The 25972-nt window shown below is 33.7% G+C and overlaps 1 long non-coding RNA gene across 1 annotated transcript in view; it reads left to right on the plus strand.

Annotated features, from left to right (window-relative positions):
- Positions 1-25052, plus strand: part of LOC125695259 (uncharacterized) — a 93928-nt gene extending 68876 nt beyond the window's left edge. Inside the window, exons 5-8 of the long non-coding RNA XR_007377910.1 lie at positions 12622-12772; positions 13448-13521; positions 15633-15794; positions 21038-25052. This is a non-coding gene — a long non-coding RNA (uncharacterized LOC125695259). The remainder of the gene's footprint in view (positions 1-12621; positions 12773-13447; positions 13522-15632; positions 15795-21037) is intronic.
- The last annotated feature ends 920 nt before the right edge of the window (positions 25053-25972 follow it).

Below are 25972 nucleotides of genomic sequence, written 5' to 3' on the forward strand. Positions count from 1 at the left end.
AGATGATCTGAACTATTGGCCAGAATTCAAACCAAAAGAGAAGTGAACTTGTCAAAAGGTTCAAAAAATATTTCCTATTTTCTTGCTCTTCTGCACTTCCTGTTTCTACTTAGTTCTCTGAATCAATGGCCAAGGTAAAATTAAAAAGGCAGATCTTGCACTATTGTACTTACACTGGCTGCAATGAAAGGATGGGCCACTAGAAATTTCACACAAAGTCTCTTCTCATAAAACTGTTAACACAGTAGTTAATTCAATTAGTTCAAATAAGACCCGGAAAATTAATCAAAATCAAGCCTGTTTTCTCTTCTTATAATTAGATATGGACAATTCCTCTTTTTTTTTTTTTTTTTTTTTTTTTTTAAACAATAAATTATAATAATTTAAGTAACTGACTGTCAGAAGTTTCAGATTAGCATGCGCATTTCAGACCAAGATTCTGTGAGTTTCTTCTTTCCTTCCTTCTCTTTTTTTTTCTTAAAGGTATTACATGAATGAGAATAATTGTGGCCTTGTAGAAACAGTACAAACAAAAGCCTTGGGACTATTCAGAATGCATAAAGTTGAGCATATGTGCAAATCTTTGCTGGATTGTGCCCAAAGGGAGCATCTATAAAGATCTACAAGTATAACATAGTGAAATTACTTGCACGTGTGCTGTTTAGGTCTTTATCTTTAGGTTTTTTTTTTTTAATTATTTGTATTATTTGTTATTTGTTATTATTTGTTGTTATTTGTACTATTATTTTGTCATTTGTATTTATTTGTGTTATTTGTATCTATTTATAAGCTTTGTCCAAGATTTGAAAGAACTCCCTTTGAATTATTGTTAATTGGCTGTTGCTTGAACATTATTTCAGGAGCAGAATGATGAAATGCAAATAAGGAAGGGTACACTAAGGTATTTGTATTTCATACTAAGAACAGAGAACTATTAATCTGCCACAACTTCCTTTTCTTTCCTTTCCTTTTTAATGTCTTATTAAGTGCTGTTAAGCTTTGCCTTTGGATATAGTAATTGTTAGATCTCAACTTTGGATGTAATGATGAATTAGATCTCAATTTCTGTTCACATTTTTTGGGCAATCTACATATAATTAGTTTAAATTATTTATGGGGGAGTTTGAGGTAAGACCGTACGTTTCTAGGATTTTGCTCTGATGTCTAGATGTTAGAATTAACATTTATAACATTGGAAATAATAATCAATTAGAAAAATTAGAGAATAATATAGAAAAATAATGTAGAAAGTAGCTTTCATTTCTTTTGGTAGTTTTCCTACATTGCTGAGGACCCAATTCCCTCAACCCCATCCCAAAATAAAGTAAGTTTAGGTGACCTTTATTAATCTGTCCAAAGGAATTTCATGAAGAGAGTTTTCATTTTCTAACTCAAGTCATCTATAATTTTCTAATCTTATGAATTTCTACAAAATGTCAGTGCTGTAAGAGGCATCATAGCTAAATACAGTCTGCTCAAGTTAGGAATACAGCTATGATGAAGCAGATGGTGGGAAACACAAAGAAAACTTTTGTACATAAGCAAAAATATAGGCCAAACTAAGGATGTAGCAAATATAGTAAACTTCCATAGACAAAAAAAAAAAAAAAAAAAAAAAAAAGACAATGAACTTCCTATTTTACTCTGTGGATATATATATATGTACAATATCCATTAGATAATATAAAAATAGCAAGATTTCACTTAAGATGATACTATGCACTGTGCTTTCTTTTCTAAAAGGCAGAGATAGAAAACAAGCTGATGTGCATAACTAGTATTACGTATCAAAAATATCTGCTGTAAAGAGAATGAATGTCAAAACATACTTTTGTACATTAAGATTTAAAGAATATACAGTAGAAGAGACCAGATTATAAACAAACAGATTCATAAATCTACCTACACTTTTGAAAAAAGTGAATAATATTGGGCTTTGGAAAGTGATCCTTTCTTATGTTAAGCACAAGAGGTTTTTCTTAGTGAAATACATGGAAAAGGATTGACCACTCTCAAAGAAAACAAGCCTCAGCATTTATAGCTTGTTCAGGCCAAATACTCAAGTAACCAAGTAAAGAAATTTAATAAAGGTAGGCAAATAAAATAACATGTCACATTGAAAACAGTGATTACATACTTGTGATCTGACACAGACTAAAAAGAAATTATAATCCAAGAATTGTTGCATTTTGCCTGTGTAAATAGTATATTTATAATATTTCCATAAGCTCGGAATGTATAATTTGTTTAATTTGTTTGTATCACTTATATTCTCTTATTGAACTATAATTATAGCAATAATAGTAATAAGAATAATTGCACAAATAATAAACCCTAAAACTCTACTCATGCCTTTTCTACAAGTTAAGTAGTGCTGATATTTACTGCATCACTGTTACTCCCCAGCTTGTGTCCATTTGCTTTCAGTGTTTTTCTCTCCTTACCAAGTGTGCAATCACTTATCAAAGAAGCCTTTTTTTTTTTTTTTTTTTTTTTTTTTGCTATCATTAGCTTCTTTTCCACAAACTCTTTTATTTTTCACTATGAATACATTATTTTTCTAAATTTGATGATGAATATGAAACAAGCACCCATTCAAATGAACATGAAGCATAGATTCTGCGTGACTCCTGAATCTTGTATGTTAATTTATGCACATGGTTTTATTTTCACTATTTTATGTTTTATTCTATCATAGGCAGATCATGAAGAGGTATTGCTTGCTTTTCATTTGCTGATATTTTGGAAACTGTGACTACAGCTTTCAGGCTAGGTAGGCAATACAATTTGTATTGTATTGTATACAACTACAGTACCAGTTTGTAAGAGTTGATGAATATATTAAGTATACATGGATAAATGAAAATGAAGAGGCAGGAGCAAATATTCTTTACATCAAATATGGCTTATTAAGTGGAACTGTGTAGATATACAAAGAAGAGAAGCACATTTAATGACAAACTGGACTTCTCAGATAGTATAAAATAATTTAGGTGATTGTTACACATAGTATCAAAATTGTTCTTACAGTATCTGAGCAAATGGGATTGTGAAGAAGTGCTGTTCAGTAGTAAATTTTTGTGCGTTATCTTCTATAGAGAGTATCATATTTGGGTTTGAACTGCATGTTAAGACTGGCTCTTGAGAAACTGGCTATCTACATAACCTTATAATTCCAATTAAAACAATATTGAAGTGCCAGTGTGTGCATCTCCATTCCAGGACAGATGGTTATATTTAAACAAAGCAAACTGCATTTAACTTATAGGCATACCCAGTTCACTGTCTTTTTATCCTTGAGAAAACTGATCCAAATACTGATAATCCCCAGGATAAGAGCAAAAACACTCACTTATTACTTGTAGACAAATGTATCCCCACTCATAAATAATGAGTACTGGTGCATGCAGATAACTATCTGAATAGATTTTCTTTGTGCTTATCTCTTTTCTTTGGATACATCACATAATTTTATTTACAAGTTATTTTTTAAAGTGTGATTCTCAGTACTGGCGATCAGTCATTCTGTTATAAATCATATTGTTATAAAATGTGGTATATAAAATGTTTATATGGTTATTTCTAAAATATGTTTTACATCATACTTTCTCTTCTTTTTTGATCAGAAGTATTTTCTGTAATACCTACATTCCATTCTTTGGTTTTGACAGCACTGTAGCCTAAGGAGTAGTTGGAATTTAGCTCTATTCATAAATTCTTCCTTTCAGAAAAAATCCTGCAACAGATTTTTTTACAAGAGAAAGAGATTAATTAAATGATATCAATTGTGAAAGCTCTGTTGCCTAGTTTATCTTGTTAATAGTGACAATATTGATGGATAGAGATTGGGGTTTTATTAAATCACAGCCTGCTCTTAATCCTTTCCTTTTTCTTTGAAATACAGTATAAACAAACCATTACAAACTGCTCTTCAATCAGACAGGTGTTGATAATCTTTTATAATGCAAGGGTGAGGGAGCATTGTTTCATAGAAGAATGCTGAATCATCAACAAATCCTCCAGAATAAAATTCTAAACCTGAAGCCATGTGCTGGTTTAATATTTAGATTCTTATGGCAAGATGTTTGAGATTTATATTCTTTTTGCCCATCATATTTGGCATAAACTCCTGGTCTTGCATTTTTCCTAAAAATGCATGAGTTGAATATTTTCTTTACATGTAGCTTAGTATGTAATATAAATATTATTTAGACTTTTCTGATAATCCGTTTACAAAGTAAAAACCCTCAAGAAACACTGTCTTCTTGAAAGTGAAAATTAGGACTTTCATTGCTTTAACAAAAGGAAGAACCAGGGTATACAACTGTCCTTTGGCTTTACTGTAGTTTGATTTTCATGCAGAATAGATATATGGGGTTCAGTGGGAGAGTGGAGAATTGTCAGCATAAAATGGATGGCTGCACAAAAAGTTGTCTCCTAGGATTTACGTGTAATTCTTTTTCTTCTAAGGTTGCTAAGATCCTTTAGATTCTTTCCTATTCAGGTGAAGAGGCTTAAATTTGGCTCAATATAGTAAGACAAAAAATATTTTATTACTTTTAAGTTGGTTTTCTCCTTATATGCAGGTAAGTTATATGATAGATAATCTACTGGAAGAATGATGGAATATTGATTTTTCATGAAAAAAGGGTGATTTATGGTTGGGCAAAACCCATTTGTCATGGTTTTATGATTTTTTGTTATCTGTATTCCACATCATAACATTACGGGTAAAATATGGGGAATTAAGTAAAAATAGACATTACATGAAACTTTCAGTTTTTAGGTATATGCTCAAAATTTGAATTCCTCATTTTTGCTAAAGAAATCATTTAAAAATGGTCTTCTAATTCTAATTTTGACACTGATTTTGAAGAAATTATGTTTTCAGACGTTCAGTGAAGGTAAGAATGGAAAAACCTTTGGAAACAATTAGGCGTAGTGGAGATACTTTTTAAATAATGTAACAGAATAATTGTATCACCTTGAACATAACGTCTTTCTACAGTAGCCATTGAATGGCACTTCTGAGTTACAACTTGAAATAAATTTCTCTGAGTTAAAAAGGGTACTTTTTCTATCTTCTTTCTCCTATGTATTGTAGCAGTTTAAATTTTTGTGATGTATTTATAAATAGGATATTTGATGAAATTTTATTAGGGTAGTGCATTGATATGATAAAAAAAACAATCTTTTCCTTCCTACTCAAAAGTCATATTTTAAGTTGCTATGAATATGCTTATGAGTTGCAGTGGAAGTATTTCAAGCTTAGGCTGAATTTAGTTTAATTAATGATATTAACTTAAAACAATAGTTTAACCTTCTGAATGCTCAGTTTGTATTGAAGAGAACTGGTGGTATCAAATATAGAATAAGTACTATGGGAGTCCTAAAGGAGTATGGAAAATCAATATATTTAATTTAAAGTAGAGAGGGAATGTGAAAGGTTTTCATCAAAAATCAAGTAGAATTTTAACATCAGCATGTTTCCAAAGATCTGAGCATATGGGAACTCTCTATGGCCTTAAAATGATGAATGGTTATGTATTCCTATTCATTTCTAAATAAGTAATACCCCATAAGCCTTTTATTAAATGTACAGGTTTCACAGATTCTCTTTTTAATCAAGTAATTATTGATCTTTACATGACATCACTGTAACAAACCTATCTTGCACATAAATTAAAAAAGTATAAATTTAAAAAGTAAATTCAGTGGCCAAATTCAACAAATTCTTCTCTTGTTTACTACTATAGCTTCATTTTACTATTTGTAAATCTTAGAAATGACCCCTCAAAATATTGCTTATATAAATTCACTTGTATTAATTTGTTGCTCCTTGGGACATTTATGCAAAATTGATTCTTTCAGTAGTAGTATATTCTTTTTATTTTCTGCCTTCTTAACTCAGCTAACCTTTACTAAAAGAGGTAGATTTTAATCCTATCTTTCTAACAAATGGATAAAATATAGGATTGAACCAAATGTTTACGTGTTTAAACATCCAAATCTGAGTGACATTTGAAGCCCAGAAGGTATCAAAATCTTCAAAAACAAAATCTATCAAACATATTCAATACCAAATTTAAGAGAAAAATTGCCTTTCTAAGAAAAGGTTTCACAAATAAAGATTAAGTAGATTTGATTAAAGACTATATGTCACAACAAATCTTTTTACTTTTCACCACTCGTATTTTGACACTTGTTGGGTAAAGTGATGTTAATATAACATTAGGAAAGATTCCCCTACTGAGATGAAATCTAGTTAAACAAAATGATGTTTAATGTTTCCTATGATACTTATGTAACTAACATGGCTGATTAGATGTTAAACAGAATGAAGACTAATGAACTTTGTTACTGGTGTTATAAAAATTAAGACAGACTAAAATAGGTTAATGATGGGCATTAAATGTATGCTCTAGTCCCCTGTACTGAAAAAATGTGCTCCAATCTGGGAATAATTAACAAAATTATATTATTGTCTTTCCATATACTATTATTAATTTCTTTATCACTGTATTTTTTGGTGTTTGTTGTATGTGTTTTCTGGGTAGGTCTCCAGATCTGCAAGCAAAAAAGCTGAAATAAACTCATCTCTGATTTGGACCAGGCTATATATGAAACCTTTTATTTACTGCATAAACACAATGAAATAGCAGAGTGGATAGGACAAAAGGTGTCTAGATTTAAGAGTAATCTGAATTTGTTCCTCGTATCTAAAGATGTCATTGTAATTTCATTTTCCCTTTTGTTTTGAATATTTGCACTACAGCAAAACATCCACTGGGAGTAATGAGAATAAAAAAGTATCAACTGGTGAGATAAAACTATTTATTTATTATTGGTTGTTTTTGTTATGATTGTGCATGTCAACCCAGAACAAGACCTTATTGTGCTAGGCTCTTTACAAACAGTGAATACCAGATGGTCCCAGCTCTAGAGAGTTTATAATCTGAATCAACAGGGTGAATGATGAGGCATAACATAAAACAGTAGTGTGAACAATGTGATGGCAGCAAATGTTGCATTAGTTTTGTAATTTCTAGCTGAAAGCAAGGAGGCAGGGTTTAGTATGTAAACTGGTGGATTAGGTCTAATATGGCTATGGTGACCCTGTTAGCACTTCGCAGTACTGTGAATTCTTTTGAGAGAGGCAGTGGGAAGCAGCCCTGTGACAGCACATATCCTTTCTTCCCCTACAAATTGCCCCCAAATCTCTGTTTGCGGGACTTGAAAGATGTGGAAATAATGAAAAGTGTAACTGTTATGGATGTCAAGAAAAGCTGAGATTAAATTACTGTAGGAGAGGGACAATTTTGGACCAAAAAAAATTAGTCATATTTTTAGCCAGAGAAAGTTGTCTGCTTTGGCTACTTTACTTTTTTTCTGCTGGAGACTCTAATTGACCTGATTATGTAGTTTTACATTAAGAATCAGTGGTCAGAGGGAGAAACCATGTGAAATCCTTTACTGTGGAGAGTTTCCCTTGTGGAAATACTCATCAATTCTTTGCATGCAAAAATCCAAGTTTGTCTTTTGATATATCATCATCTACACCTGGAGTCCATATGAAGCCTTATTCAACCTGTAGAAAAATCTCAAAATTATTTGACTCCTCCAGATTTAATGATTTAGGGCAGGTCTTCTTCTATAGAGCCAGACAACATGGATCCTGTTGTTCTGAAGGAACTGGTTGATGTAGTTGGCAAGCCTTTCTTTGTCTTATTCAAAAGGTTGTGACTATCAGGAGAAGTGATAGTGACTGGAAAAAGGGAAATATCACTCCCATTTTTCAGAAAGATAGGAAAGAAGACCTGGGAATTACAGACCAAGAGTATCATCTCTGTGCTACAGAAGATCATGGAGCAGATCCTTCTAGAGGTACATGCAAGACAAGGAGATTATCTGAAAACAGCCAGCATGGCTTCATCAAGGGTACATGGTGCCTGACCAATCTGGTGGTCTTCTTTAATGGAGCAACAGCATCAGTGGACAAAAGAAGAGCAATGGATGTTCTCTCCCTGAACTTTTGCAATGCTTTTTATATGGTCCAACATCACATTCTAATCTATAATTTGGAAAGATGGATATGTAAAGTGGACTATTCAGTAAGTAAATAATGGGCTGGATGGTCACAGACAGAGGGTCATGGTCAATGGCCCTATGTCCAGGACAAGTGGTGTTCTCTAGGGGTCCTTCAACATCTTTATGGATTACTTAGACAGTGGGACTGAGTGCACCTTCAGAAAACATGCAAAGACACTAAGCTATGTGGTGCAGCTGATACATAGAAGGGAGAGATGCCATCCAAATGGCAAGCTTGAAAATGAACTCATGTGAAACTACTGAGGTTGAAAAAGCCCAATTAGAAGGTGTTGCTTTTGGGTTGGGGCAATCCCAGTTATCTGTACAGACTGACAGAAAAACTCATTCAGAGCAGCTCTGCAGAGAAGGACTTAAGGGTTCTCATGGATGAAAAGTTTTACAAGAGTCAGCAGTGTGTGTTTGCAGCCTAGAAAGCCAACAGCATTCAGGGCTGCACTAAAAGAGAGGTGGCCAGCAAGGATAAGGAATTGATTGTCCTCCTCTGCTCTTGTGAAGCTCCATCTGGAGTAGTGTCCCAGCCTGGGGTCCCCAGCACAAGAATAATGTAGAAAGAACTGTTGGAGAGGTTCCAGAGGAGGGTCACAAGGATGATCAGAGGGATGAAACACCTGTCCTATGAAGAAAGGCTGAGGGAGCAGGGCCTGTTTAATCAGGAAATATAAGGTCCTGGGAACATTGATGCAGCCTTTTGGTACTTTTTACATGGTCTGAAGGTGATAGACAAGGCAGAACATTTTTAAAATAAAAGAGAGATGATTTAACTTTAATATAATGAAGAAATTATTTACTCATAAGCTCTAGAATAGGTTGCTCAGAGAAGCTGTGCCTGTCCCATCCCTGGAGGTGTTCAAGGCCAGGATGGATGGGACCTGAGCAACTTGATGGTATGGCAACCTTTAAAATTCCTTCCAACCCAAGACATTCTATGATTTTGCTTCATCTGTTATCTCCATTTTTTTCTGTTCTGCATATTTTTATAGGATAGAAAACTTCTTTTACCTCAACTGGTTCATTTAGCTAATGTTGCTTCTCTATGCTTTTTTTTTATACAATGAATTTAGAGATTATACAATTACTTGCTTAGCAAGAATAGGTACAAAATACTATATACTCATAATACCAAAAGTTCAGAAACATCAAAAAACTTGCAGCATTTTTAAGGCTGTACATGAGAATATTAAGAGAAAGTGAAGATGTCATATGTAGGTTAAAAGATCTAGATTTAGTTTACAGAGAATCAAATAATTTCTCTAATTTTGTCTGAGGGAGAAGATGATAATTCTTTCATTTTCTGAAGATGGTTCATATTCATCTTCTCTGGAAATTAGACCAATTTTTCTCTCACAGAGTATGGAAAGTGTGGACTTTAAAATGAAAGAATATCCTTTGGCAAGATACCAATGCAGAAAGATTTTAAAATTTCTTCCTGACCAGAACGGAGCTCTTGTTACATTTTTGGTAAGTTGTGCATTAAAAGAAGAGACAAAAACAGAACACCCAGAATGACCAGTAAAAGCATCTGTCTAGCCAGATATTGGACTTAAAACTTCAGCAGTATTCTCATCGTGTAACTCCGCACTTTAAGGTTACTTCCTTGCTGTCATGCTAGAGCCATGTAGTTCTTTCTGTATTGTCTGCCTTAGCAAAGCATAAGATATGCCTACTTCTTACTTCACCTGCATATTTGTGATATTTTGGCCATTGTATCTAGGATCATTGTGCATAAAATGTAAATTAACCAACAGTTGTTCCATTGCATAGGATGAAATACAGTTATATCATTGGTATGGGAAATCATAAGAATGATATAAGAATTTCATAATAATGAAATAAGAATAGGCAGAAATGTTTCTCTGCACAGATGTAACAAACTTATAAGTTTAAATGAAATGACTAATATTCCAAGAGAATCAGCCATCCTTACATTGAACAGTAAATTTTATTTAGGCACTGATTAAATACTTCTGAATCAGCCTTAGTATACTAGCACACTGGCTTATTGAACATCTGAGTAGAGACTCAAAACTTCCAACAATAAGCATCTCCTCTTGCTAGATGCAAAGGGGTTAGAGATTAAACCTTTCAAGGTGGAGATTTATTTTTCTATATGTTTAAAAGCTGTAGCTCATAGGCTATTTTTTTGTTTTCTAGTCTTCCATTATCACAATGATCTTAACATCTTTAACCTTTCATACCATAGGTTCACCATTAAATGTCAGATAACTTGTTTCAGAGGCTAATTTTTCTTTTTTGTTTTTACGCTTATGTCAGCATCCATGACATTATAGCTCTTTAACTTCTTCAGTGAAATATGGTGTCAGAAGGAAACAACTTGTAATCCAGAATTCTATATTCCAGAGCCATATTCACTACAGTGAACTTCACATGGCATCTAGCAATGAATTTTCTGTAAGCAGTTTGGATTAGAATCTATCAGTTTGCAGGGGAAGAGAAAGTAATTAAAATAGCATCATACTGGTTATCAACATTCTTCTGAATCAGGCAACTTAATATTCTATTTTAAGGAATTAATATAACTATAAAAAAATTAAGTCCATTTCTGCTTTTTAGATTTATTTTTCTGTAGAGAATACAATGCACTGTCATGTGGAAAAAATGGGGGGAGGAAAGCAAATATGTTCACGTGTTTGGATAACACTTTGCAGTTGAGAAAACAGGAAACAGTGAAGAAAAGCATCAATTTAGGGTGCTAGGACTTCGACTTCTTTGCCGTTGCTGCTTTGCTGTGTAACCTGTCCTCCCCAAACTATGCTCCTCACTTCTATGCTATGTACAGGAGGCAGTGAATGATATGAAAGTGGATATAAAGAAGCTATAGCTGATCTCATTCTAGGTTAGTATAATATATTCAGAAATGAAGCATACTTACATTTCACTCTCGATATTTAGGAAGCTCATGATATTTTATTATTACCATCATATTGATTGATTGATTGATTGTAGCTGCTGATGAGAATAACTTAGCTTTGGATAAAGGGCTAATGCAGAAAAGATGATTAACTAAGAACACGATATCAGTACAATTTTGAATTGAAAGAAGGCAAAGCAAGGAAATATATCCTCATAATGGATGAAGAAGCAACAAGATTTAGAGAGACTTTGATAATGTCTTCTTTTTTTCTTTCTTCAAAGGAACTTAGAGTACTTTATAAATGTTATACAATATACTAGTTATACTTTATTCTACAGTGAATAGAGTGGCTAACATATACAAGGAATTTACCTATGAACACTTATCCTCATCAATTAGATATGAGGTAATTCTTGCATTATATTTTAAAAATATCACCTGGTAGTATTACCTTATATTCCACAACAATGTATAACTAATATAGTTTATTGTAGTTATGAAAATGAAAAGCAAATATTTACTGTACCCAGTATATCAAATAAAACTGAAAACTGAAAGTATGGATTAATTCAGAATGATAACTTCTACACAAGTAAGCTTGTGAAACATATGTTTGTACATATGGCCATCGTTTATACCTCTCAAGTAGTAGTTTTGGAAACAGTTGTGTACTCTTGTAAGGTGTATTTTTAAGCTGAGGTCGCTGAGGTAAAAACAAGGAGTAAGTATGCTGTTTGACCTTTCACAGGAATTCCAGATAAAACCCCAGAAGTTGAGTCAGAGATAATCACAATATCTGGAATCTGTAATAACAAACTGTTCATATATCTACCTGTCAGCTGTCTTCCTCTAAGAGAGGGAAACAAGGTCACTGAAATGGCCATTTTCCATCCTTTTTTTTTTTTTTCCGGACATATCATGAGGTAAATGGAGAAATCAGATATTTCCAGGAAAATATTTTCCATCAGACCCAAGTAAATTTGTTTCAAACTTTTGTTAGTTACTTTTTTTTTTTTTGGTCATATTTAACAACTTCCTATAAGTAGTAAGTAAATCATATAACTTTGCCAGTGCTTGAGAATAAACCTATTTCTAAAGCCATAGCTATTCATGTGATAGTGGTATCATTTATTGTCTAATAACAATGTTTAAATGACTAAGTTATGTTAGGTAGTGATGTGACAATACTAAACTCTAGGACTTAATTATTCTGAATTTTCTGAAAGAAAAGTGTTTGAAAATTTTATCTCTATTTTTTTCTCCATTACAAGAAGCCTGATTATATTTTAAGTCAAAAGTAAGCAAACTATGATCCTGGCTGAGCGTCCAATCCATTTTCAATTGCACTCTGCCTGCAAACTCTGGTAGCTGGAGATACTACCAATAAGGAGAGTTAGAAAAAGCAGTGTTGCTTTGATTAAGTTGGCTAATTTAAAAAAGAAAATGTATTTGAATATTTCAGCTATACTCTGCAATTAAGACCCGTGTGAGGCAACTGAGGAAGAGAAACAATTGAATCTCTGTGCCTGTCCCTCTGTTCCTCATACAGTCTGACTATCCTGCATCATTACATTAATGTCAGTGCAAGAACTGGCTTTTGACCAGAGCTATTCTTTTTTTTTTTTTTTTTTCCTTGGCAGGGAGGGGTCTGATGCCCAAGTTCACACAGGAAGCCAATGCAAGAGCAGCAGCTTTTCTCCTGGGTCTCACATTGGCACTTGGACAGCTGAACCCAGCTTCCTGCATTCTGAGCTCAAGCAGGGCACAGGGACACATTCATTTGGCCAAGGGGTGAGGGAACCCTTCTATTCCTTTCTTGTTTTGCTTTTATTTTTGAGAGGCCAGTTGCAGTTTCTATGTGGGGCAAGGTTATTTAAACTTAATAATTGGTATCTCCATATTCGTGTTTCTTAAAGAATATAGGGAATAAATTCCACACAGAGCACAAAATCCGTATAACCACATAAAAAAGCAGTCCCAGTAGTATTTACCAGTACTTACAATTGTTGTTAATAATTTGTTGTTGATCACTGTGTATCTTCATTTACTATAATTTATCTTTATATGCACATGCTACATTTTTTTACAGGTAAAAGAAACAGCATGAATAACATAAGTGCAAAGGACATTTTTTTTCTTTTAGAAAAAATGTTGACTTTATCTGGACTTACAAATGTACTGTAGAAGGGACATTTAGAAACTTTTTTTAGTTGAAAGGAAGATCCATTGTTTTGAATGACTTCGTGATCATGCTATTTATAAAACTGAACTTGTTTCCCTGATTTTCTGGAAAAAAAAAAAAAAAGCCTTCCTGTTTAAGTTAATTTTGTGTGTATGCAATATACTACTGTTCTACTAAGAATAGAATAAGGTAGTAATATTTTATCACACTGATTAGTGTCAGGATTTTTTTTTTTATTTAATTTTTTAAAAAATATGCATTAAGGTAGTACTTCTCTTTTTCAGATGGTGTCTCCATGAAGATAAGACCATTGGCTCTCTATGGAAAAAAAAAAGTTTTTCTCAAATGCAGGATATGGGTGTGTATTACTTATGTGTGTCAAACATTTTCATAATTATGTAGTCAGTTTACTTTGAAAAAATCACATTAATTTTCATTACTCTTCAGTTGAAGAGAGATGTGAAATTTTTCTAAGGAATCTAGCATAGCTCAGGATTTCTAAGAGACTGAAAGTTCTAGTTTTACCAGCCTACGTTATTTCTCATTAGTCATGTGACTAATCAAACCAAATTGATTGTGCATCAGCATGTGTATTTCTGTGTAATATATTGTGCAATTTGCTTCATAATGTGTTGAATTTTAGTAGTTATTAGTACGTCTTTTAATAGCAAAAGCCATAACAGTGGGAAATTATTATTTTCTTATCTAATTTTGCTAGTTCTGTAATGAGTTAAAAACAGTAGCTATTTTTCTTTTAGAAACACACTGTATATCTGTATATAGCAGAGGGGATATCTAAGGGGCAAAGCAGATACATAGCCTCATAGACATCGGTCTTGTTTTGATTGCTCTATATGCACAGACCTGTCATAGAAAAGATTTTAAAGAGATGAAGAGGAGGGAGGAAAAAAGTATTACAAAAATTGTTAAAGGTAATACAGTTAATAATCAACACGTATATTTTAATTCCACTTTTACTGAATACAGAAATCTCTCTATCAAAGTTGTATTTTTTATATATTATATAGCTAAAAGGGGAGCTGATAGAATAACTATTCTGAAGAATTGTACAAAAGAGGTTTTTAGAAATTTTAAGTAGTGACATGAGAGTAGAAACTGTAATCTACACTATCATTTTTTCTCCCTTAAATGGGCTGGAGAAGAATAGAAGATGTCTTGTAAAATCAACATTTCCATTTCCAGATGGAATTTACTTTGTGGGAAAGAGAAGCAACAGCTTTATCACTAAAGTTTAGTACTAGTCACTGTACTTAAGAGATTGATCTTGCAGTTGCTTTAAGAAAAACGAGTGCTTTAGACAGTTGGGAAAAAAAAGCGCTAATTAAGACTACTGTTTAGTTGGCAGCCTGAGATATAAATAGCTTTTTACAAGGTCTTTCCATTTATGTTTGTATGATATGTTAAAAATGAAATGTTAAAAATCACTGGTAATCACATATAATCCTGCTGCTACCGCCCAGCAGCAATACACAATGACATCCATCGCTACTGCAACTGCACTCAGTTGCAAGTATGAATAAGCTGGAAGCTAGGATGCTTAGGTGTCAATGTCCTATACAATTTATTTATATACATATATATTTTGCATCTGTTAAGAGAAGAAAATACATTTCCTACTGAACAATGCCATTAATATACCAAATAGAGAGGAAAGAGTTTCATATTTCATGGAGTTGCTTACTATTCATCTGAGCCTAGGATATTCCTACAGTAACAAGAAGACATTTACATCTATTCTGCCCTCATGAGGCCACATCTAGAGTAATGTGTCCAATTCAGGACTTCCCAGTTAAAAAAAAAAAAAAAGCCAGGAAACTACTTGAGAGAGGGGATCTTATCCATGTATTAAAAATTCAAGAAAATGGGGCTAAGATCTTTTTGGTGGTGCCTAGTGACAGGACAAGGGGTAATGGGCACAAACAAGAACATAGGAAGCTCCATAAAATCATGAGGAAAAACTTCTTCACTTTGAGGGTGACAGAGCACTGGAATAGGCTGCCTAGAGAGGTTGTGGAGTTTCCTTTGGAGATAGTCAAAACCTTTCTGCACATTTCCTTGTGTAATCCACTGTAGGGAATCTACCTTAATAGGAGAGTTGGACTAGATGGTCTTCAGAAGTGCCTTCCAACCCCTGTGATTTGTGTTTCTGTGATCCATATGGAAGAGAATAAACCTTACTCCATTCAAGAAAGATTACAGGCTACTCTTAATTACACAGGGAACAGAGAAATTAAACTTAAGATGGTGACCTAAGAGGTGTGGTAAGAGTTAACCAGCTGCACCAAAAGAGGAAGACAATGGTAATTATAAGACTTGGAGCCATCCTTTTATCAGGATGTAAAAGGAAATGGAGGTGAATAAGGAAAAATAAATCCTACTGATATGGGTCTGATATGGGAACCTCCAGGAGGTTCCTGGACTTAACTGATGATAATTTCCTTCTTGCAGTGACAGAGGATTCAGTGAACAGTGGAATTCCCACCAACATGGAACGGCTTGTGGCAAATCTGAAGTCCAAGGCTATCCTTGGCTGAAGAGACCATGAAGTGAGGGAGTTAAGATTCATACGGCAGCCAGAGCAAGCTCACTACTTGTGGATGCCTTATCCCTGTAAGCATTCAAGGTCAGGTGGGATGGGGTTTTGGTCAACCTGACCTAGTGAAAAGTGTTGCTGCTCATGTCAGGGGATCAGAATTAGAGGTTTTTAAGGATCCTTTCCCACCAAAAACTTTCCATGATTCTAAGATTATATGGCTTCCATTTAAGTAAACTAACTGCAATTTTTCTTCTATTTTTCACCTCAATCTTTTTTAAAAACATGTTAAAAATTATCTACTTTAGATTTTATGAATAAATTTGTTTACTTATACATGCATTCATATCTATATTAACCTAATTTGATTTAAACATATTTTTTCTAATTTATTATCTATAGTGAGTTCCTTCCCCAGGATCTGTAAAACTGTGCCCTGAGACTTCATGTCTCAAAAGCTCCAGCTCCATCAAGCATGTTTTGCTTTATTGAAAGGTTAACAGAAGAAATGCTTATTTGAACTACATGTTTTACATGGAGATTTGGCATCATAGAAATTGCAAAAGTTGAATCTGTCTTCCAGAAATTGTTTGTGATGAAATCTTTGATTTACAGAAAATTTGGGATTTTTCTCATGATTTTTTTTTTTTTTTTCCTGAGGAAGAAATTGAATTCCTTGCAAAGGCAAGGGAAAACTACTAGCGCTCTTAAAGTAGATTAGTGGTAGAACTTCTCAGAATTTACATAGTGTTAGACTGATAATTTAGTAGCAGAAAGTAATCTCCAAGAGATTGCTTCATCAAGGAAATAATAAATTGCCTGCATTCTAATATCACACATTAATGAAAAAGAAGAAAAATAGAAGAAAGAATATATTACAAACTGACTTAGTTGTGGGAGAATAATTTCCTTGTTAGAAAAGCATATACAACACAAACTTCGCTCATTTAATAATTGTTCAGGAACCAAAGTTATTACAAACAACGTGTAGAATAGCTCAGAATTGCTTACCCCAAAGGGCAGAGCACCCCTTTCTGCATCAATCTCTGCTGACTGGGATGAACCTGATTGCATACTTGGATTTTGCTGTACTATCTTAGATAAAATAAAGGAATAAAAAGTCTAATATTTGTCTTTGGGAAGACAAACATATTGTTTGAATAGAAAGCATGAACTTTGAGTAAGTCAGCATACAAAGCATAGCAAAAGTACGATTTCCCATTGTTGACAGTATACATTAAGTTTGTTCCAGTCAGAAACAATACATCTAAAGTGGGAAATGAGCAAAACATCAGCCTTCTAGAGAACCTGTTGTGCATCTTCTCCAGCACATTCATCAGCTTGGGGGATTTTTCACAGCTGTTGTTAAATGGTACTGTCCACTTAAAATGTGGTGTAATTTTTGCAATTAAATTATGAATATTCAGTGAAGTAAATACAATCAGTTTCACACAATAGTATTATCTGTCACCTCACATATTATTAACACTTCATTTAGTCCAATTAAAAAAAAAAAAAAAAAAAAAAAGCACTTTCCTGGTGCAGCCAAAATAAATGTATCAAAGTAAATATCACAAAGACTTTTTTTTTTGGTTGAGATCACTCTCATACTTCTGTTATCACTTCTTAAAGATTTCCAAAAACTAAAATTTCTGGTGATGATATCCACTTATGTTCAGTTCTTAGTGTGAAAGCAAGAACTGATTATCAATCCAGCAGACCATAAAGACCTTTTCAATAGCTCCTATCCTTTTCCTCTGGAAGCTCATTATGCTCATTAATCACTTGAGTAAATGCCAAGGAATTTGATTCCAGGTTTCCACTCCTTGTTTAGACATTTGACTCCTGCTGTAGCAGCTACAAAGGATTTGTTTGTTTGATTGATTGACTGATTGATGGAGGAGAAATAGGCTTCAGAACAAATGCAGAGAACGTGGATGTTAATACCACGTCACCAAGGAAATTGTATGGGAAGAACATGGTCTACTTTTTGCACTTAGGTAGAGTATCCTTAAAAACAACAAACGCCCTTCGAATTTCATAGAACTTTTTCATTGTGATTCTTTAATTTTACTTACATGTCACTTTACTGTGGATATTTGAAGACTGTATTGCTTTTTTTTTTCCTTTCTGTTTCTTTTTTTTTTTTTTTTAGTGGAATTCAGAGAAATCATGAAGAAATGCTAATATTAAATTAGTTTCTGATATTTCTTCTTGCAGTTAGCTGCATATAACACCTACATATTCAAGTCAGTAGAATAAAATGATTGTATTTGTGCATATAAAGTAATATCAGCAACCAAAGTACTTCTATAGTTTATCTGCATTTATCAAAATATACTGTTTTAGTATACCATAATAAATGAGGAGGAAAGAGATTACTGATTTTATACAACCCCTTTCTTTTATAGCAGTGCACAGTACTGAGCATTATACTTTTTTGTAAGTACTCCCATTGTACTGAACAAAATTTTCTTCCTGATTTTTATAGCTAAGAAAAATACAGGTATGGAAAAAAAATGTTAACATCACCCAGCATCACTAGCCAGTGTGTTTTTGCACGTGTCTACCAAATAATCACTTTGTTCTTCCTGAAAAATGGAATCTGTCAGTCTGTATTACGTTGTACTATGTAGGGAAACTAGACTACACACCAGCTCTTTTACATCGCTTCTTAAATCCTTATTAGCATTTTGTTGCTGAATGCTTCTCATGAGAAGTCATTACATGTAGCCAAGCAACTGCCTGTAGGTATCTCTGTGTACTGAGTGCCTGGGTAGAACTAACCATATATCAAATTTATGCAACAAAACCATGAATCAATATTATTCTTCATGAATCATCAAGAAAAGCTCTCATAGGCTAGCACAGACTACAGCTTCAGATAAATTAAGGGATAAGTTCCCTGATGAACTAGAATCAGGGTGGATTTATAGAATTCTAGCAAGACATTATTTTTCTCTTGGCTGAGACAGATATTTTTCTCACTGTAAATGGGATATACAGATTTTGTGGAGGTGACAGATTGGCTAAATTGTTGTCACAAGTTTGTAGAGAAGAGATAAATATATTTATTAAAATGTTTTTCAAGAAGAAATCATATGCTTTAGCATAATTATTGATAGTTAAGAAAAGAATCTTCCACTGTAGCTATGAACACTATTTAAAGTGGGATGAAATTGTCTAGAATTCTGTTTATAATGACTTGTGTATTGAACTTAATTGTGAGGGAGGCCCCATTTGAGAGAGAAAGCACAAAAAGGGAACAAAAAGGGTCAATTTTTTTCATTCTACTGTTGGAATATTATCCTTTATTCTTTCATCTGTTTTCAACTTATGGTAGCGATTATGAGTGCTAATGAGACATTTGATCTTGCTTCAGGCAGTCATTTTCTGGTTAACACAACAGGGGTATCAAACATCTATTCTAGTGTTATGGAAAAGCAATGGGCTGGGGTCACATATTCTTGTCTTGTACCTACCCAGTCATGACAATTCTTTTCTCTTACCTGAAATACTTATTACACTATTTTATTTTCTGTCTGCACCTCTTATATGAACTCCTTGTCACTAATTTATGCCAGGAAAAGATATAACTGTTACAGGTGGTTCTAATTTAGAAACGAGTCAGAACTATTTGAAATATTTTTTTCCTTTGGGGAGCTAATTCTAGTCAAGTTGAGAAGTACAGATGTGTTGTTTAGTTCAAGAAACAAGTGGTGATTGATGAGCAGAAGTAGTGCTTGAACCTGGGACCCAAGAAGTAGAGTTTAATAAATTGGGGTATCAGTCTACAGAGAACAGTACCATTTGAAAACATGATTTCTTTCGTGTTGACTTAATTTTTCAGAAACTGTAACCAAACCTGGCAGTTCTGAGCCATTCGTTTCATCAGCCTTATTTATCAGCAGAAAGTCAGACAATGCTTTTGGGCCTGTATTCCTCTACTACTGACAATTATACATATAGACAGCACTGCTGGTATTATGTAAATTGCCCAGTGGAACTAGGCAAACAGTTTTGATTTAAAGGAAGCATCCTTTAAAAGATAAAACGTAGACTCAAAATATGTGTAACAAGCATTTCCAAAAGGTTTGATTAATTAACATGAATTTTGCTGTTGAGGAAATATCTTGTTCATCGCCACTGCTTTTTCATTATGACATGATCACTTGTATATTGAACTCTTCTAGTATCTACTTTTCACAAATTAAATTTGGTGCCAATTAGCTATTTACAGGAGGTAGACGTGAGATCTTTTGTCCTTTGCTCAGAGACATGATTTAGTGATGGGTTGTTAGGGTAGTATGGTGAGGTTGCAGTTCTTTCCAACCTGAGTTATTCTATGAAATTGTCTCTTCTAGAAATTAACACAGGAGAACGGAGAGCTTGAATAGTGGAAATATTTTCCTAATATCCAGTTGTTTTAAATCATAACAATTAAAGAGAAACACTTGTGCTCTGGGACTGATAGCAAATGCTGTTAAATATTTTTCTGCATATATATAAAATCTGGCTTTCAGTGAAATGTACTCCAAAAACTTTTTCAGGAAGCGAATGGTGTATGAACATCGGATGTATTCACCATGCAAACTCAAGTTAATGAGTTGTCTGCTTTTTGTCCCACTTGATACTGAGATAGAAATTTGGGCTTAATTTAAGAAACAGATTTTACTATAACATTTTAAAGCATACAAGAATAGAAAAAGAAATGTCATTTGTTTTTGACATGTGGAAAAAGAATAAGTAAAAAGAGGTAAGAAAAAATCACTCAAGCTAAACCTTCAAAAACTGGTGAAAAGTGAACAGTTTGTTTTTTTCCCCATCCCAAGTTATTCCAAGTTATTTCTGGGCAATACCTTATTTGGAAGTATCTCCTTCAAACACTGATTATTATATAATCACTTATATTTATACAATCCCTTATATAATCATTTATATATTATAAAAATATAATTTTAATCTTGTGACTGAACACTGTTTAACAAGATCAGTGAAACATTTATAATTACACTTCCACTCTAATGTTATATGTTCAACTTTTACTTGCTAATAACTGCTAGATTTGCTCAATGAGTATTTGAAATTTTAAAAATTCAAAGAAGTTTTAGACTGAAGAGATAAATTTCAATGAAAAATTATTTTGAAAATCTTCCAATTGTTTTGTCTTCAAATATCACTAAATTTTATGCATATTTCATTAAATATTTATTTTCCTGAAACATACCATTCCTGAAACTTAAATACAGAGCAAATCGAAGCTTGCTAAGAAAATAACATGAAAATATATAGAAATGCTTCTGTTCTCATTATCCAACAGAACCATAAAAACTGAGGATTAGAATCTACAGTCATTGAATCCTTTATACATATTACTCTTCATTTTACATTTATGGAGTCCAACACAAACCAGTAAATGTGGGAATACAAGAAAAACTGTTCAGAGCAGCAGCTGTGGAGCAAGATAAACAACATGAAAACCAAGGACACCTCTAAAAGAAGAAAGAACGACTCATGGCTCTGATTGGATAAGCACCTGCACAAACAGTTGAAGAGTGTTTTGTAGAATGCTCTATTGACATGTAAAGGTGGATGGGAAAGTTGTAGGGTTGATGGGAAAGCTAGAAAAAGAAAACTTGTATATAAGTGATGTGAGAACTTGTAATAAATGATTGGGATCGTTCACATCTGAGTCCGTGCATCAGATGCTGCAAGTAAAGATGCCCATATATAATTGTAACTCCAGTAAAAGATGTTCATTCTGTAAACACTTATTCATTTAGGTAGCAATTAGTTGATTTGATTTTACTCACAGTATAACTCTAAACCACAGATATTGTAGATTATTTTCAGAATTGGGAATGCACATTATCAAAACATAAGTTTTTTAAAGTTTTTTTTTTAAGTTATCAAAACATAAGTTTTTTTTTTAATTAAAAAATTATTTAAGAAGAATTATTATTAAGAAGTATTAATTAAGGAGAATTCTTCTTCTTAGTATGTTAGACTCTATTAAGTTTGCTTGGAACTGTGTTAGGGAAGAGAAGACATTTTTCAAAATGGACAAATTTCTGAATGTGCTGTCATGCTATAATATTGGTTCTTGACATAGCACTTTTTTCCTCCTTCAGAATATGACTTCACATATCAGTAGTCCTCAAATTCACAGGCACGTGTCAGCTTTACCAGCTGCTCATTAATTTATATATTTTAAAGAAGGCAGAGAAATATGGAAAGCTTGTTTCTTATCAAGTGAGTCAAATGTGCGTATGAACTTAAAGAGGAAACATAATGGGTCAACAGGACAAAACTCCCACACTCAATTCCTGTCTGTTTGATGAGTTCCTTCACCAGAGTTTGATCCTAGGAATGTGCACATTTATAGCACAGTGTTCCTTATTTTAAAACAGCTGTGATTCACTGTATGGAGGGTAGGAGAACTGAGAAGTTTGAGTACATTAGCTATTTTAAAGGAGGAAAAAAAATACCCTTTTTTCATTTTTCTGGAAGAAATTTAGCAGGCAGAATATTTAAGCAGCACATTTAGTCTTATATTTGATCCTGCCACCAGTTACTTTCTACTTCTGCAAGCAGCTTACTTTGTCACTTAGTATTAAATGTATTACCCACAGAGCAGTAATTACATTTGACACATAATTATTATGGTTTTGATGACAAGAAGGCCTTTTCTTTTCCTGCTTTCATAACATATATTCCTGATAGTGTTGGCTTGCTGAATACAGTTAGTTTAAAAGCACTTGGATTTAAATTGAACCCTTGGACAAAGAATAAAATGAAATGGTAAAGAAAGGGTGAGTACATTTGAAAATTCCACAGATGATCTCACACGAGTAGAAAGGAAAGCACAGGAAAGAAAGCCTTTAAGTGTTGTTAACGCAAAAGGAGAAAGAGCTGCTCACTGCAGCCATGCCAGATCCCCAACAGGAAAGGAGTGCTTTTAAAGTTAATAAATTGAAGGAGGTTTGGAAAAAACGGAGGCTCCTGGCAAGGCCACATAAACTACACAAATGACTTTCTAATCTTGCCACCTGGGCATTTTTCCAGCTCTGCACTCTGAGTCACCCCCAGCTGCAGGCCTGGATGAGCAGTTTAACAATCCTTCAGTTTTTTACTTTTTTTTTTAATGATCAGAATTGGAGTATCATGTTTCTGGAGCCTGGGGGTTGTGTGGTATTCAAGCAGGGTGAGTGCTTGGAATTCCTCCAACCATACCTGCAGCTGCCTCTCAGGAACGGTTAGAAACCTAAAGCTGCAATGTTTGGGCTATTAACTTCTAGCTACCTTGTCTCCTCTTGATTTCTAATGGCACACATGAGAAGCAGTTTGGAAGGCAGTAAATACACCTCTATCTTTTTAAAAATAAAGTTACAAGAGATGGAGGGAGCAACATTAATGCTGGGAATCCTTCAGCTGAGCAGTTTTGAAGGAAACCTGAGAGGAAAAGAATGACCTGGCTTCCTTCTCTAATCTGTGAGCTGAACATCAGTGTCAAGGAAGCTGAACTTGATGTACAAGGGAGCCTTCTTTTTGATGTGTGCTCTTCAATCAGTGCTGAAACAATGATAATTAAGTTAACATACTATAAAGCAGCTCTAATTTTAGCCTGGCTTGTTATTGTAAGCGTTGGTAGGGAATGGTAGAGGGGGAGGCAGAGGCTGCTATGAGTGACTAATGCTGTATTTCACACTCATAAGCCATTTTTAGTAATGTGGGATATAAAAATAAGCTTTCAGTAAAATGTTTCCTATTTGACTTCTGTTTCCTTTCTTCTTTCCCTCTCAACGATGGATTTAACTAATTACTCTTTTAGCTGGATGTTGATAGACAGGTATTTATTATTGGTACTGTAAGCCCCTAAATTTTTTTCCACAGTGAGTCCACAAACGTATACATTATACTATGATTCTCTGGGGCTGTCAGAGTTACAGAACAGCCTGAGGCATAGCAGTATGATAAAGTTTTTAGGCCCTGTTTAGTTAAGACTGAAAATCTGGGACCCAGCCAATCTATACCACTCAGGGCTCTTTTCACAGTCCAAAATGATTTGGCTTAAACATTTCCAACTGTGATGAGGTCCCATTTCAGTGATTACACAGTCATTCACTTTTCCACATCAACATCAAAGTCATTAACAACGGAGTATTATTGCACTGGCTGGAATTCAGTTAAGGACTAGAGGGATGTTGCTCTTTATTAAGATAAATCATTGCCTTGGTTATGTCACCCATGAAATAATCAATTTACTGTGTTGGTTAATTTCCTTCCTCTTTGATCTGTGAATTAAATTCAACAGATCATTGTTTCACACAACTGCCGTGAAAAGGATGCCTTAAAAGAAATGTGCCACAATTTCTGATGATAGAAGTCCAATAAGTATGTAAAACAAGATGACTGGAAGTGACCTAAGAACTTTGTTGATTTTTTTTTTTCTTTCCATTCTTCCTTTCAATGATTTCCTTTGAAAGCTTCAGGGGATAATGAACCATCAGCACCCATTTGGGTGATCCTCACTTAAAATTCCTGAAGAATTAACGAGAGGAAAGAGAAAAACTAGCAGAATTAACTCTGAAGCTTTCAGATGAGTTAGGTTTGTGCCAGAGCCAGTGAAAATGTTTTCACCTAAGTGTATGGAAATGTATTGGTAAATTTATGAGATGTACATACTTGGATGCTTACTCTGAGGAATTTTCTAGAAAAATTCTACTCTCACACCAAGCCAAATATTGTGATCAAAATAAATCTAAATAATACAATGTATTTGTATTGGTTCCTATTCCAATCTTCTTTTGCATTGTACTATATATTCTGAAATTGAAACATAAATAAATAAGTGAACAAGTTAGGGACAATATTGCATACTTGCCTAGTCACACACAACTGCGTTGAGAAGGTCACTGTAAATGATAAGTATTTCAGATAGACTTTGAGATAAACTTTATGCAGCATTATAGTTCTAATTGTGGAACCAAGACACTAAGCTTGCAAGTTTTTGTCTCTAAGGTTCTAGAACATGAATTAGTGAGTACTAATGCTAGTATTTTTGAAAGAAAAGGCATATTAAAATATTACTATAATAATTGAGCTAGAATTCCCAATGGAACTAACAATAAATTAACACCTTTTTTTATCTCCCTTTTGTACCAGTAAAATATTTTCTCTCATCTTTAGTTCATAGATCTGGTTTGTAGTAAGGGACTGCTAGACTACTTAGTTATGCAGGATGCTCCAAAAGTAATGCCTCCTATTTATTTCCATACAACAGATACAAAAAACCCAATAACACCATTTGTTAGAACAAATTCTCAGCTATAAAGCACTAATACCACCACTATTAGCTATGCTTTTTTTTTTTTTTTTTTTTTTTTTTTGTCAATATTGAACAAGAGTCTGCATGCTGTGCTCATAAAAGTCTGTACCAGTGGAGGTAGCCCACTGTTTCACAGCTGCTATGAAGGTGTTACTCCTAGGAAAAAACTGCTCATGCAGTCCAACTTTCACTGTGCTTACATCCACTGTTTGGCCTCCACAAATGTGCATCAATAGTCAGTGAATGTAAATAGGTGCAATTTTTTTCTGCATGGAGGAATTCAATTCGGCATTTTTGTTTCATACGTGCTTCTATGTCAGACACCATTTTGTCAGACTGCCCCTTTGTTGCCATCTGTCACCCAGCAACAAAATGTAATAAAATATTGATGGGAAAGTTCAATCTCTACTGCCATCCCACCAACATCTGCCTCTGCTGTCACGGGCAAATGTAATAAAATAAGAGACATTACTTTCGGAGCACTCTTGTAGTTTAAGAATGGCACTACAGATTCATTTAATAAATAATGAAAATTGCAGATTGATATCCACAACAATTACTTACAGAGTTTCTCCTTGGATTTAAGATTTTTAAATTCATTCTCCATTCTTTCATGAAAGAAAACCATTTGGATTAATAGGTTATTCTAGTGTATTTGAAAGTGTTCTTCATGAAACAAAACATTCCCTATCTGAGAATGTAGGAGAATGAGCACTCATGAAAGCTTGTGGTAGGAAATATGCATGCGAGAGCAATTCATTGCAAATCAGCCAAGGAAGCTTAATATTGAACAGCTGATTGTCACTGCAATAAACCTGATCAATGCACATGATAATTTAATGCTACAATGCTAATAAATCTTCTTACTTGGCAACCAACCTATACTTTTGTAATTAATTCCATTTGTTAACTTCTTGTCAACTGCTT

This window comes from Lagopus muta, chromosome 6 (genome assembly GCF_023343835.1).
Source record: "Lagopus muta isolate bLagMut1 chromosome 6, bLagMut1 primary, whole genome shotgun sequence".
Classification (NCBI taxonomy): domain Eukaryota; kingdom Metazoa; phylum Chordata; class Aves; order Galliformes; family Phasianidae; genus Lagopus; species Lagopus muta.